This window comes from Podarcis erhardii (assembly GCF_964252035.2).
Source record: "Podarcis erhardii genome assembly, chromosome: 4".
Classification (NCBI taxonomy): Eukaryota; Metazoa; Chordata; class Lepidosauria; order Squamata; family Lacertidae; genus Podarcis; species Podarcis erhardii.
In genome coordinates this window covers 27,264,092-27,276,370 of record NC_138508.1, presented here as the reverse complement: position 1 = coordinate 27,276,370, position 12,279 = coordinate 27,264,092, and the positions used below count along the sequence as shown (strand labels likewise).

At 42.9% G+C, this 12,279-nt stretch overlaps 1 protein-coding gene and 1 long non-coding RNA gene across 3 annotated transcripts in view; one reads left to right on the top strand and one right to left on the bottom strand.

Moving 5' to 3' along the window:
* LOC309341374 overlaps window positions 1–12,279 on the bottom strand; it is a 376,013-nt gene that overhangs the window by 292,279 nt on the left and 71,455 nt on the right. The window lies entirely within an intron of this gene.
* Window positions 1–12,279, top strand: part of LNX2 (ligand of numb-protein X 2) — a 75,205-nt gene that overhangs the window by 25,083 nt on the left and 37,843 nt on the right. Inside the window, exon 1 of one of the 2 annotated variants that reach the window (XM_081860377.1) lies at window positions 4,488–4,586. The exons of the other annotated variant lie outside the window; for it this stretch is intronic. The gene's annotated coding sequence lies outside the window, so the exon portion shown is untranslated. Of the gene's footprint in view, window positions 1–4,487; window positions 4,587–12,279 lie in introns of those variants that run through there. 2 annotated transcript variants of the gene reach the window in all.

The following is a 12,279-nucleotide window of genomic DNA, read 5'->3' as shown; positions in this document are numbered from 1 at the left end:
GGTAAGCTCCTTCTTGATGAGACATTATAATAATTCTACACAACTAGATATTGTAGGAACCTTGCTTGACAGTACAAGAGAGAGCTTCAATTGTTCCTTGGCGGCTTCTAATCAGAAAACATTGAAACGCTAAACAGTACGGTATTTCATTGTTAATTCGGTTGAAGCAATTTTGGAACAGCATTGGTAAAAGAAGCTATTGTTATTACTGGTATTATTATAATTACTATTTACCCACCTTTCACCAGCTGGTCCTAGCGCAGGTTACAATTTTTGCCACTTTTGCATTTATAAAAAATAAATAAATGAAACTTATATACTTTTTCAGTGTGTAGTGATGTTCATGTACCTTTAGCAGTTTCATGTGTGAAACTATGATTGATTGATTAAAATGCCTTTTATCCCATTTCCTTTTGAAGCTTACTTGAAGGGTGGGAAGCATTAAAATGGCATTAAAAAACGGTGCTCCATAAAACAGAGTAAGTACAGTCAATAAATCTTGAGCAATCAAGTCATTGGGTTGCTAAAATGAGAAAGCCCTGAATCATTTTGAAGACTTTGGAAACCCACTTTAAGGAGAAACTTCCACAGCATCAGACTCGGCTACATAATCCATATCTGCCTTTCCTAATTCTCTTGTTGTTCACTTACTGTCTGATGGCCTACTACATCAAGGGTAGTCAATGTGGTACCTCTCAGGTGTTGTGGACTACAGCACCTATAATCCGTGGCCATTGGCAGTGATGACTAGGGTTGTTGGAAGTTGTAGTCCAAAACATCTGGAGTGTGGCACATTGGCTACCCCAGTCTACGGTCTCAAAGGCCATTGTGGGATATTCAAAGGTCAACAAGGAAACAGACAGCAATTGTCGAAAAGAGTTGATTATTTCTTGAACTATGCTGCCAGGTCTTTCTTAATTGTTTTGTTTTGGTATGACCTCATCCACATTTCCACTGATTCAGAAATTGCAAAAAACACTGGCATTTGTCATTAATTTCCATTCAGATTTGTGTGACTATTATAGGTGACTATGGAACATTATATTGGGTTGGATCCAGACTAAGAGCGCAATCCTAACCATGTCTACTTAGAAGTAAGTCTTAATTAATTCAGTGGACTTTCTCCCAGGTAAGAGAGGTTAGGACTGCAGCCTAAACTGCTTGGACTTAATTTCCATTAAAATTAATTGGTCAGGCTAGTCATGACTGACATAAGTCCCATTGAGCTTTTTGTTGCCATCCATCTGTCTCGAGAGACAATAGAGTGCGCCTTGGGGGATGAAGTCAAACTGCTGCATTAGCAGCACTGAAGTTACCTTCAGGAGTAAGCCTGGGCAGGTTGTACAGAGGTCCAAGACCCCTATGTTGGCTTCGCTAATGTGGTCCAAAGGAAAGCAGAGCTATACATTTGGCACCAGCTTGGCTGCAGAAGTTGCTGGAAGAAGGTGTACCAGACGCCATCGATCTAAGGCTTCCACTCCAGATTTTTGTAGGGTTTACTCCTTAGCCTTCCCCCCCCCCCAATATATCCTACAAGGCAGTGGAGGTTTATGATCAGGGTTTTCCTTCTCTTAGATGGGCTACCTTCCCAGGTTGATGAGTCCCATCTGCCCCTCATTTCCCTCTACAACATGTGCAGAAATGACCTCCTTGACCATTGGACCTACTATTTGCCTTGCCCGCTCAATCTTCCAGTGCCTGTCTTCACAGGCAGAGAAAGTTCCTAACTCACTGAGGGTTTGAGGCCCATTGGTTACCCTCACCTGGTTTAGCCCGCCATTTGAAGCCATTTCCCAGAGTGTGGCCGCTGTCACGTGCTGACAGCTTCTAGGAGCCATAGGTGAGAGCTGAGTGCAGAGTGGGGACCAAAGGTGGACAAAGTACCCCAGAGGGAGCACGACGTGTTCCCCACCAGAGGTACTACACCTTCCCTAACACCCCACATAACCCTTTGACCTTAAGTTCCATTTCAGTTGACTTAATCTGGATCCACTGAATTGGTTTTTTAAATAGTCAGATTCCCCTCTACTAATGGACATGATATTGAAGTCTTCCAGAGGTTGTGTGTGAATTATGTCCTTAGTCCTGAAGAGGTAGAATGGACTGTCCCAGTTGAGAATGCCATTTTGGGCAGCTCTTCTATGGTGTGTGCATGTGCTTTTAAAAATTGTTCCTACAGTAAAAAAAAACATGAGTACATTGGGGAGTAATTTGGGCTAGAATCAGTCTGCCTAATGTATTAGGTTTTGTTTCATTTTCGCTTGGAGGTTTGTTGCTTTTTTCAGATGTGGGTGCGTTGAAAAAACGGCACCCCCTGCCTGCAGCTGAACAAATTAAATCCACTTTATGGCCTCATTCTGCTTCATGGGTAAACTAGACTTCATTTTATGACAGTCATGCTATCAGACCAATCTACTCTATAGGGTTGTTGTGAGAGGACAGGGAGGTTAACCCAGTTGTATGCCACCATGAGCATCTCTGAGGTGGGGCAGGGCACAAACGTGGTGACAGAAATAAATGAATGCACTCCTGTGTCTGGAAATTGCCGTCAATGCAGTCTTTTGTTCTAAGAAAAAGCCTTTCCTATGGCACTACGGCTCAGAGCTTGTCATATCTGAAGTGGTTTATATCAGGCAGGATTTCTGATAGAGGAGGACAGGTGGGGGTCAGAGAGCTGTAGACTCCGATTTACATGGTGGCAGCAGATGCCCTTGCTTAGAATATTATTACAGTGACAAGTCTCAGGGGCCCAGTTGGTATCTGTGTCCTGAAGGCCTGTATGAAACGCTTTCAGTCTTGTTGCCAATTTTCAGCGAAAATTGCAAAACCCTGATGCTGCCTCCCATTCAAATTGGATGTGTGCCCCTGGACCAGGTATAATGGGGAATGTTTTACATCCTGAAGTTACTGCAGGAGGTGGACAGCTTATAAATAGAGCTGTTGTTCTGTTTTACATTCAGCCAAATTGACTTTGAGAGCTTGGTGTGGGCTGGAAGGAATATCAATTGACAGCCCCTTTCTTGTTTATCTGAGAGAAGTTTGAAGATGAAGGATGAAAAAAGGAATTTTATATGGGTTTTTTGTGTTCAGAATTTTGCTTCTCTGCTACAACTCAGCAGAATGTGCTGAGTTGGTGTGCCTACAGTCCTCAAGAAGAATTTGGTTTGCCAGGCCTCTTTATCCTGTCCTCAGTACTCTCCTAAAACACACACACCCCCTTGGCTAGGAAAGGGACCTTGTGGCCCACCAGATGTTGTTGAACTACAGCTCCCATAATCCCTCACCACTGAGCACACTGACTGGGGCTGGTGAGATTTGGAGTCCAACCACATTTGGAGGCCTGCAGGTTCCCCATCACTGTTCCAGGCCATATGTTATGTTGGGTTTGGGGTAATTGATCAGCTGATTGTTGGTGATTACAGAGAAGTGTGTGTTTGTTCCAACTTGTGGCACATCTCTCCAGTCTTTGGGGGGGTAGGGAGGGGGCACAGCCAGGCCACAAACTTAAACTGGTTTAATAATCTCTCTACTAGGGGAGCTGTGGGAATTATAGTTCTGTGAGGGGGACAGGAGTTTCCTAATAATTCCCAACACCTTTAGCAAACTGCAGTACCCAGGATGCTTTGGCGAAAACCAAAGCAGTATAAAATCAATACGAATGATTACTGTGGATGGAGCCAAACTGATGAATAGCTGCTCACCTGGTCCCCACATTGAATAAAAATTTCTAGCAGACAATTATGCAATGAAGATTTTGTCTGTTGGAAAATATTTGATTGCTTTCTCTCCAGCTCTTCAGGATTTATGTATGACATAAATGTCAGGCATACAGAATAAGGAAAAAATAAATAAATCCTGCAGGCTACTAACTTTTCTGGACTTGTTTGTAAGACTGCTCTAACAGCACATGCCAGGAGATGCTCATGGAAGGGAAATTTGAATCCCGTCCATGTTCTCTTGATTGCATTGTGCCATTTATTTCCACTCTATGCACATCCTTGCATTCTAGACAACCAGGTTATTTTGGCTTAGTGGTCTATGTTTGTTTCAAAACCACTGGTGCATATAGTGGTTTTGGAATCACCCCCTACTATATGCAGTAAGCACATGCTCTCAACAAGTACTTAAAATTTGGAATTGCAGGATGGCATTGCCTTGCTACACCTGGAGAAGCATTTATATGCCTAATCCTAGCCTGGAGCATGTTTTTAAAGTCTTGATTTATTTAATATGCCCTCCAGGGAAAGCAGTTTGAATACTAACGCCCTGTGGATCCTTTTAACTATGACAGGTGCCACTACAGCACGTACCGAGCAATGGTTGTCAAGGCTGAGCTTGCATTTATGTGCCATTATGTGCGAGAACCAATTTGCAGTGTTTAAAGCAGAGCCTGCAATAGGTCGCTGTGCTTAGAGCCTGCAATAGGTTGCTGTGGCTGGCGCTCTTTTAATTATTCCACTGGTGTATTTTGCTTATACTAGCACGCTGGCAGCCTTTCCTCTCTCGAACTTCTGTGTTATCATGTGATCTCCTCCTCCACTGGGAAGAACAATGCCTCTCGCCCTCTGGCTTTACACGTTGCTCAGGTATGTTTTGCTCCTGCTTAAATTGCCATACAAAAGTGCGAGAGCACAGGAGAGAAAGGGGAATCGATATTAAGGTTGCTTTGACATTAGCAGCTTCTGTGGCAGCTGTTCTGAGCTATCAGCCTACCTTCCTGTGGAGGATTCGCAAGGAATCCTACTCAGGCGTTCCTCCTCATGATCTCGGAAGTGGGAATGGTGTTTTAGAGACTGCATTCACGTTGGGGGGGGGATTGTTTTAGAGAAATCTCCCCAGAAGCAAGAATGCATGGGATCACTCCCCTCCAAACTGCCTTTGGAACTGAAGAGGGTAGACCTGGTAGCCTGAAATGAGGTTCACTTTTATGTTAAAATGCACTGTGTTTGAAAGGTAGCTTGTATTCATATGGTTTTTGCATTTTATGTTTGGCAGTCCATTCTAGCCATTACCTTCAGAAAGGGATAACAGCCCTCCAGTTGTTGTATATTGCAACTGCCTTCAGCCATAGCAAGCATACAGGGGTGTTTTGTAGTTGAACCAACGGCTTCAAGTTACAAGAAAGGAGATTCCAACTAAATATCAGGGGAAACTTTCTGACGGTAAGAGCTGTTTGACCATGGGTAGGCAAACTAAGGCCCAGGGGCCGGATCCGGCCCAATCGCCTTCTCAATCCGGCCCACGGACGGTCCGGGAATCAGCAAGTATTTACATGAGTAGAATGTGTGCCTTTATTTAAAATGCATCTCTGGGTTATTTGTGGGGCCTGCCTGGTGTTTTTACATGAGTAGAATGTGTGCTTTTATTTAGAAGGCATCTCTGGGTTATTTGTGGGGCATAGGAATTCATTCATTATTTTTTTCCAAAATATAGTCCGGCCCCCGACAAGGTCTGAGGGACAGTGGACCGGCCCCCTGCTGAAAAAGTTTGCTGACCCCTGTGTTTTACAATGGAACGCTCTCCCTCAAGAGGTGGTGGAGTCTCCTTCCTTGGAGGTTTTTAAATAGAGGTTGGATAGCCATTTGTCATGGATGCTTTAGCTGAGATTCCTGCACTGCAGGGAGTTGGGCTAGAGGACCCTTGGGGTCTGTTCCAGCGCTATGATTCTGTGATTCAGAACAAGATGGAAGACCCCATATTGGCTACCCTTGCCCTAAGAGAATTGCTGTTTCAACACAGAACATCTTTGTTGAATGTTAAGGCTTCTTTTAGGGGTGAAAAACTGGACCTAACCAGTGTGCCAGAGCCTTAATTCCCCCACCTCCTGTGAGCCAACTTTGCTCTTTGACAGGCAAATGATGATCAGTGGTTATGGCAAAGGCCCTTTGAAGGCCATCTGCAGGGGCAGTTTGAATCTAAAATATTTCTGCAAACATACGAAGCAGGACTTGCTGACGGTGAGCCCCCTTGGGGAAAGCCTTAGTGTAGCCGATACCAGCAGGGCTCACTGTCAGCACTGATTTCTAACAGCAAGCTCCCTCTCCCCCAGCTTCCCCAGTGACTCAGGTGTGGGGCAGGTGGGGCATGGCTTGGTGGAAATGGCCTTGCAGGCAACATTGAGACCTGTGCTGGCCCTAATTTGGCCTGTGGGCTAGAGATTCCTTACCCATGGCTTATACTTTAAATAGTCCAGAATCCCAGCCATCACGATGCTGCTGTTAAGATTGACCCTCTCTTCTTTTGCTTTTAAATTCAACCCTAACAGAGGGTCCTAACTTCTCTGTAGTTAGCTTGGAAGGAGGGAGGGGAAATGAGAGAGCTGTAGCAGGGATCAGAATGTGTATAATTTGCAATGCCAGACAAGCAGAAATACATATTTAATGGGTCCCAAAGTAAGAGATTAACTTTATTTGTCAAGCTTACTCTATTATTTATAGAGCCTGTACTTTTTGTATTGGAAACAGGGGAAAGTGTTGTGCCTTTTAGGTATGAGAGCTCCATCTAGTCTCCTAGGATACATACTCGGTAATCATTCTACAGTTACCTATTAAAGTTCTTGACTGTAATTAATGCAGACATCTCTCTAAATAGTCTTATTGTTAAATCACCCCCTGCAGAAAGCTTTTCGTTTGCATATGTGTGTGATGTTAGTGTCTGCTCCGTTTGGAAAGTTTTTACTTAAAATAACACACTGTCAGATTTAAAGAGAAAATGTTTTAAAAGCAGGGGTGGACATTCTACAGCCCTAAACCTCGTTTCATGTGGCCCTTAGCGCAGTTTCATGTGGATGGGTGAACGTGAGACAAAGAGAAATAGAGGAGGGGTATGTTGGGGAGATGACAATATGAAAGGAAATGGGGAGTCCTATGTAACAATCTGGGCAGATCACTGACCAGAGTAGGAATTGGGGAGAAAACCTATTCGGTTTGCATTTAAAGTTGGGCTTGCTGAATTCTCACTTTCTGCAACAAAATGCAAAGCGAAACCCAGCCATCTTTTGAAATTCGCGCTTCTCCGAATTTTGCAATGCAGTTCTAAAATTTAAGAATAATAAAGCTAAACTATGCACAGAAAAATGCATATCCTATGGTAAAGTGTGCTCTATATGCTTTTAGGTTTTAGTGAAAACAACCTAGAAAAATGCATTATATTCAACACATTTTTGCCAAGCAGTTTTCCTATGAGGCAAAATTGCATAGAAAAAAAACACGTATATATTAGGATAAATTCACATTAAAACACTGATGGATTCTCATGAGGATTTTGTTTATAAAAAATACAAACTAATGTGGAAATGTGGGGAACTGCATTTAAGACTGGAAAATTAACAGATTTAGCCATCTCTAGGCAAGAGTGATCTATCCCTGCTGCAGCAGCAGCCTACTGGAGAAGAAGGAAAATTGAGAGAGTATAAAAGAGAAAGAGGTGCCAGAGAGAGACAGAGACAAAGGGGTGGTCTCACCCACCAGTGATTCTGGCTCCACCCACCTTTGGTTGCAGCCACAGCCACTGCCAGACTATACCTGGCAGAAAATGGGGAAGTGGAATGAGCTATGGTCTCAGGGGATGGTCTGAGAGCATATGAGGCCACCACTTGGCTAGATCTGGGATGGCAAACTCCCTGGGAACCACATGTACTCTGCCTTGGGTTCTGTGATGGAAGAAGGGGTCGGGGGATGAAGGAATGAATCAAATACCAGGTATTTGCAGGTAAGATGGTGCCCATTTTGAATGCTGTACCATGTGAGTAAATATCTAGCACCCTAGATATCCAGCACTCATTCTCTTTCCTTCGTTTTACTTTTACACTTTTAGGGAGGTGTGTGTATGAATTAAATCTAGGAGGCATTCAAAAAGGCATTCTGCTTTTGAAGTCTGAATTGATAGGAACCGTCCTCCTGTCTCATCCCCAACTTATTCTATTGCAAATGTAGACAAAAGTGGTGTGTCCCCCCCCCCGATTATGAATTTCAGATTGACTTCTGATTATGATTGTTTTGTGGTGATTCTCATGTTTTTAAGAAATGAGATACATTGCCAACGAAATCAGGGTGCTAGACTTGGATAGCCCGACAGCATGATGCAGCAAGCTCTTTTTATGTTATAAAAGTGGTGTTCAGAACTCCCATTTGGTCTTGGAACAGGTCTCAGGGGAACACAACTTCCGTTCCAAGTAATCAACAGAAAGCAAGTTGTGTCAGCATCTGGTATCATGATGTCATGCAAGATTAAAAATTAAACCAAGAATGTGAGTTGGCCATCTATTCTGGTAAACTGTGTACTATGGCATTTTCCATAGTACAGCCTTGCTTGACTCACCCTTTCCTAGACTTTGGCAATCTGTGTACTGAAGCATGGAAGTACTTTGTTTCCAAGAGCGCTTCTGTGAGCTGCAAGTGATATTTGCTGATGGGGGGCCACATGCAAAGGAAACTAGGACTCCTGTACCTTTTAACAGCTATGCTGAAGAGTATATGAATGTGTCTTATACCAGGTGAGATTAATGGTCTCCAACCTGCTGCCTTCTAGATGTGTTGGACTACAACTCCCATCAGCCTCAGGCAGCATGGCTGGTGAACAAGGATGATGGGAGCTTTAGTCCAACAACCTCTGGAGCAGTGTTTGAAATTCCCTGGCCGCCAGACATCTTTTGCTACTGCCTTGGCTCCAGTTACAACTGTGTGGAGATTTTTGGGCACTGGGTTGGTGACTGACATCTCCAGCGAGCCAACTGACTTATGCGCAGCAAAAGATGTGTATCTTGTGCTTCTGCACTGCTACGCGAATCATAGATCCCTTGCTGAGCATCTTAGTCCTCCATCATCACATCAAGGAGAGTAAGCATAGGGCTGAGTAGAGATGTATTTGACTGTCCTGCAGGCCACCCAAATGGAACTCACAGCCCATAGTTTAAAAACCTCTGCCTTAGCCCATAGTTAATACAGACGTACCTTGGATCCTGAACGCCTTGCGACTAGAATGTTTTGGCTCCCAAACGCTGCAAACCCAGAAGTGACTATTCTGGTTTGTGAACGTTCTTTGGAACCTGAACGTCCGACGTGGCTTCTGCGGCTTCCGATTGCGTGCAGGCAACTCCTGCAGCCAATTGGAAGCCATGCCTTGGTTGTCAAACATTTTCCGAAGTCGAATGGGCTTCCAGAACGGATTCCGTTCGACAACCAAGGTACAACTGTACCATTTCTGTTTCCACTATGTGTGTTTCTCTTTCTTGCATACTGGAACAAGCAAATTGTTGTAAGGGCAAGCTTACAGTCAAGAAATGTAGTTGAGATCATAGAATCACAGAATTGTAGCATTGGAAGGGACCTCGAGGTTCATCTAGTCCCCTGGCAAATAGACATTCTGTTGTGGCAACTGCAACCCAGGCTTTCGGTGCCATTTGGTGCCTAGCTTATATTATTATTATTATTATTATTATTTATTTCATTTTTATTCCGCTTTATGTTTTTAAGAAAAATCTCAAAGCAGTTTACAGTATATTAAAACGTCAATAAAACATCAATAAAACAATCTGAAGAAAGTCAAATGTAGAGTATACAGACAAAGCAACATAATTAACCGAAACTAAAATATTATCTTAGAGATTTCAAAATAAAACATTACTAAGGAGGTCAACTACAGAATACATATTTAGCACAAGCAAAGTTAACAAATTTTTAAAAACATTTCAAAAAAAAAAGTCAAATATAAAATGCACATTTAAAACAGCACAATTCACAAAAGAATAAAATATTGGCATAAGCATGGCACGGCTGTTTGGCAGGCACAAAAAGATGGGGCAAAATAATCCTATAGTTAGGGGTTGTTGTCAGGCATAGTGATGTCCCTCTGGTCTCACCAGGAACCTCTTCAGTCGGGCTGGTGAGTGTTTCCAGCACTGCTCTGGAGGCGGCCAAATGAAGAAGGCTGGTCTACAGTGACTTGGCACCGGCTATGTAGGGTTTCCAAAAGGACACTTTCTCAGCCTTACCTGGAGGGAACAGAGGACCTTCCGCCTACAGGGCATGTGCTGAGCTACAATACAGGTGCATCTCTACAAGCAATAGCCACTGAAACGAGAGCCTTTCCTCCTCCTCCACAATGGGTCACTTGTTTGCAACATGGGGCAAGCTTCTCATGAAAAACATGATCACTGCAGATTACCATGCTTTTCTCCAACGCTCCTGATAATAAAAAGTTATGATTGCACGGAGGAGGTCCATAAAAGGGAAATGATCTGAAATTGTGAATGGTTTATTAAGAGTAGACAAGCATAACATACATTTGAAAATAGGTCTGGAAAGTGGAGGGGCACCCCAGTTTGATCTGACAAATGCTTTCTTAGAAGGCTCTAATGCTTTTCATGGCTATAGAATTATGAAGATTAAAATAGAGGGGTGTATTATGCCCGGCTATTGACTTGAACAAATACAGCATTATCGTAATTTGTATGTTCTTTTTCTCCCTTGGATATAGACAAGAGTTTACATAATCATCTAAGGGCCATTTGCCTTTGAGACGCCTGTCTGCAGGCTGTGTTTAAAATCCTTTCTCTAATATTGATAGTGTAGCAAGCTGCATAAAGAGTTGTTAATCTTTCCAAACGTGGCTTCTATTTAAAAGAACACTTCCCCAGAAGTGTCACGTGGACGTCGTTCGCATATTCCTTTTGCACTCCATTCCTTTTTCCTTAGCATAAATGTATTGCTCAGTTTACTATTGCTTGGGGCTTTTTTTTTGGCCTATTATCTTTATTCCAGTAAGACGTCTTAATTAATTTTTTCAGGGTGCCAGAATTCACTGTTAACTTTCTGTGTCCCTACCCCATTTCCTGTTCTGTTTTGTAACGATTAACAGTGCAAGCCTGCACATGTCTACTCATAAGTAAGCACAGCTGAGTTTTATTTTGTATTTTTCAAATATTTATAAACCACTAAGACTGATAAATTATCAGACTGGTGCACATAAGACAAAATAAATAAGTATTAAAGAGACACCAGAAATAGCACAGTTAAAGTAACAGTTCAATACCAGAAGATGATGAGCAGATGACCCCCAAGCCCACAGATATGCATATATTGAAATTTTCAGCAGGTAAATAAAGTCTTAAGCATGTATCTGAAGGAGTAAATGGCTGGAGGAGGCCTTATCTCAGATGGAAAGGGTTGTAGTTCAGTGGTAGAATGAGAATGTGAATGAATGTATGCGAGAATGTGGCACTTGAACTGGGAGAGGTCTGCTTTCTCTGCCTCCATCACTTGTACCTTAGTGGGGCCAGATCAAAATGTTCTACGGAGTGGATCTAGCTCATTAGCTGCCCATTGAACCATGCTGACTTGGGCTGCAAGTTACATGATCTGTAGGTTGCACATTTCACTCCTGGCAATCCTTAGTGGAGAGGGTTCTCCAGATTCGGAGTAGCCAACAGCCCACAGCCACCAGTCAGGAGCTTGAGCTGTTTGCAGAGTTTACTATCTGTTCTTTCTATGCTGGCTGATCTTTGCTTTTTGCTGAAAAAAAGCAGGCAAAACAAATTGCACCTGCTTCTTTTAGATCACACGGACAATTCTACCCATCCACCCTTAATCTTATTCCATTTTCACTTTACCAGAAAGGAGCTTGTGAACTAACTGTGCCTCTGGGGCTGCTTTTCATACCTCTCATACAGAATTTGGGGATCTTCCAGTGTAAACGTTCTAGAGCAACCCTTCCCCAGCCTGGTGCTCTCCAGGTGTGTTGGACTGTAATTCCCATCAGTCCCAGCCTGGCCAGAATACCAGCATCTTAAGTTCAGTTCCTCCTTGGCAAATAGGTGACCACTTCAGATGCAAAGTTTTCAAATTAATCGCATCCGTAGAACCAATTACAAAAGTATTTCAGTGATCTATTGTTATAGCCATTTTGCTGTGCTTGAATTGGAAAATAAGGATGTTGCATCAGTTGAGAATGTTGGCAGGATCAAGACTTAGAGCAAGAGAATCCAGTTTCCTGTTTGTTATCCTTGAAAAATATTAATGTACAGACATGGGAATCCTGGCAATAGGTGATTTTAGAAATGAAGTTATCCTGTCTTGCTCCATCTGGACCAAAGAGACAGAGAGTCCTGAAAGATCTCTTGGGGCGGGTGGGTGGAGTTGGAACTATCACCCATTGCTGTGACCCTGCCAACAAGTTATATATGCCATGGAATAACTTGGTACCTAATGCTTTGCTAGTGGAATGCTCTCATTTGGATTACTGTGACTAATTCATTTATTTATTTTTAAGGGATATGGAACT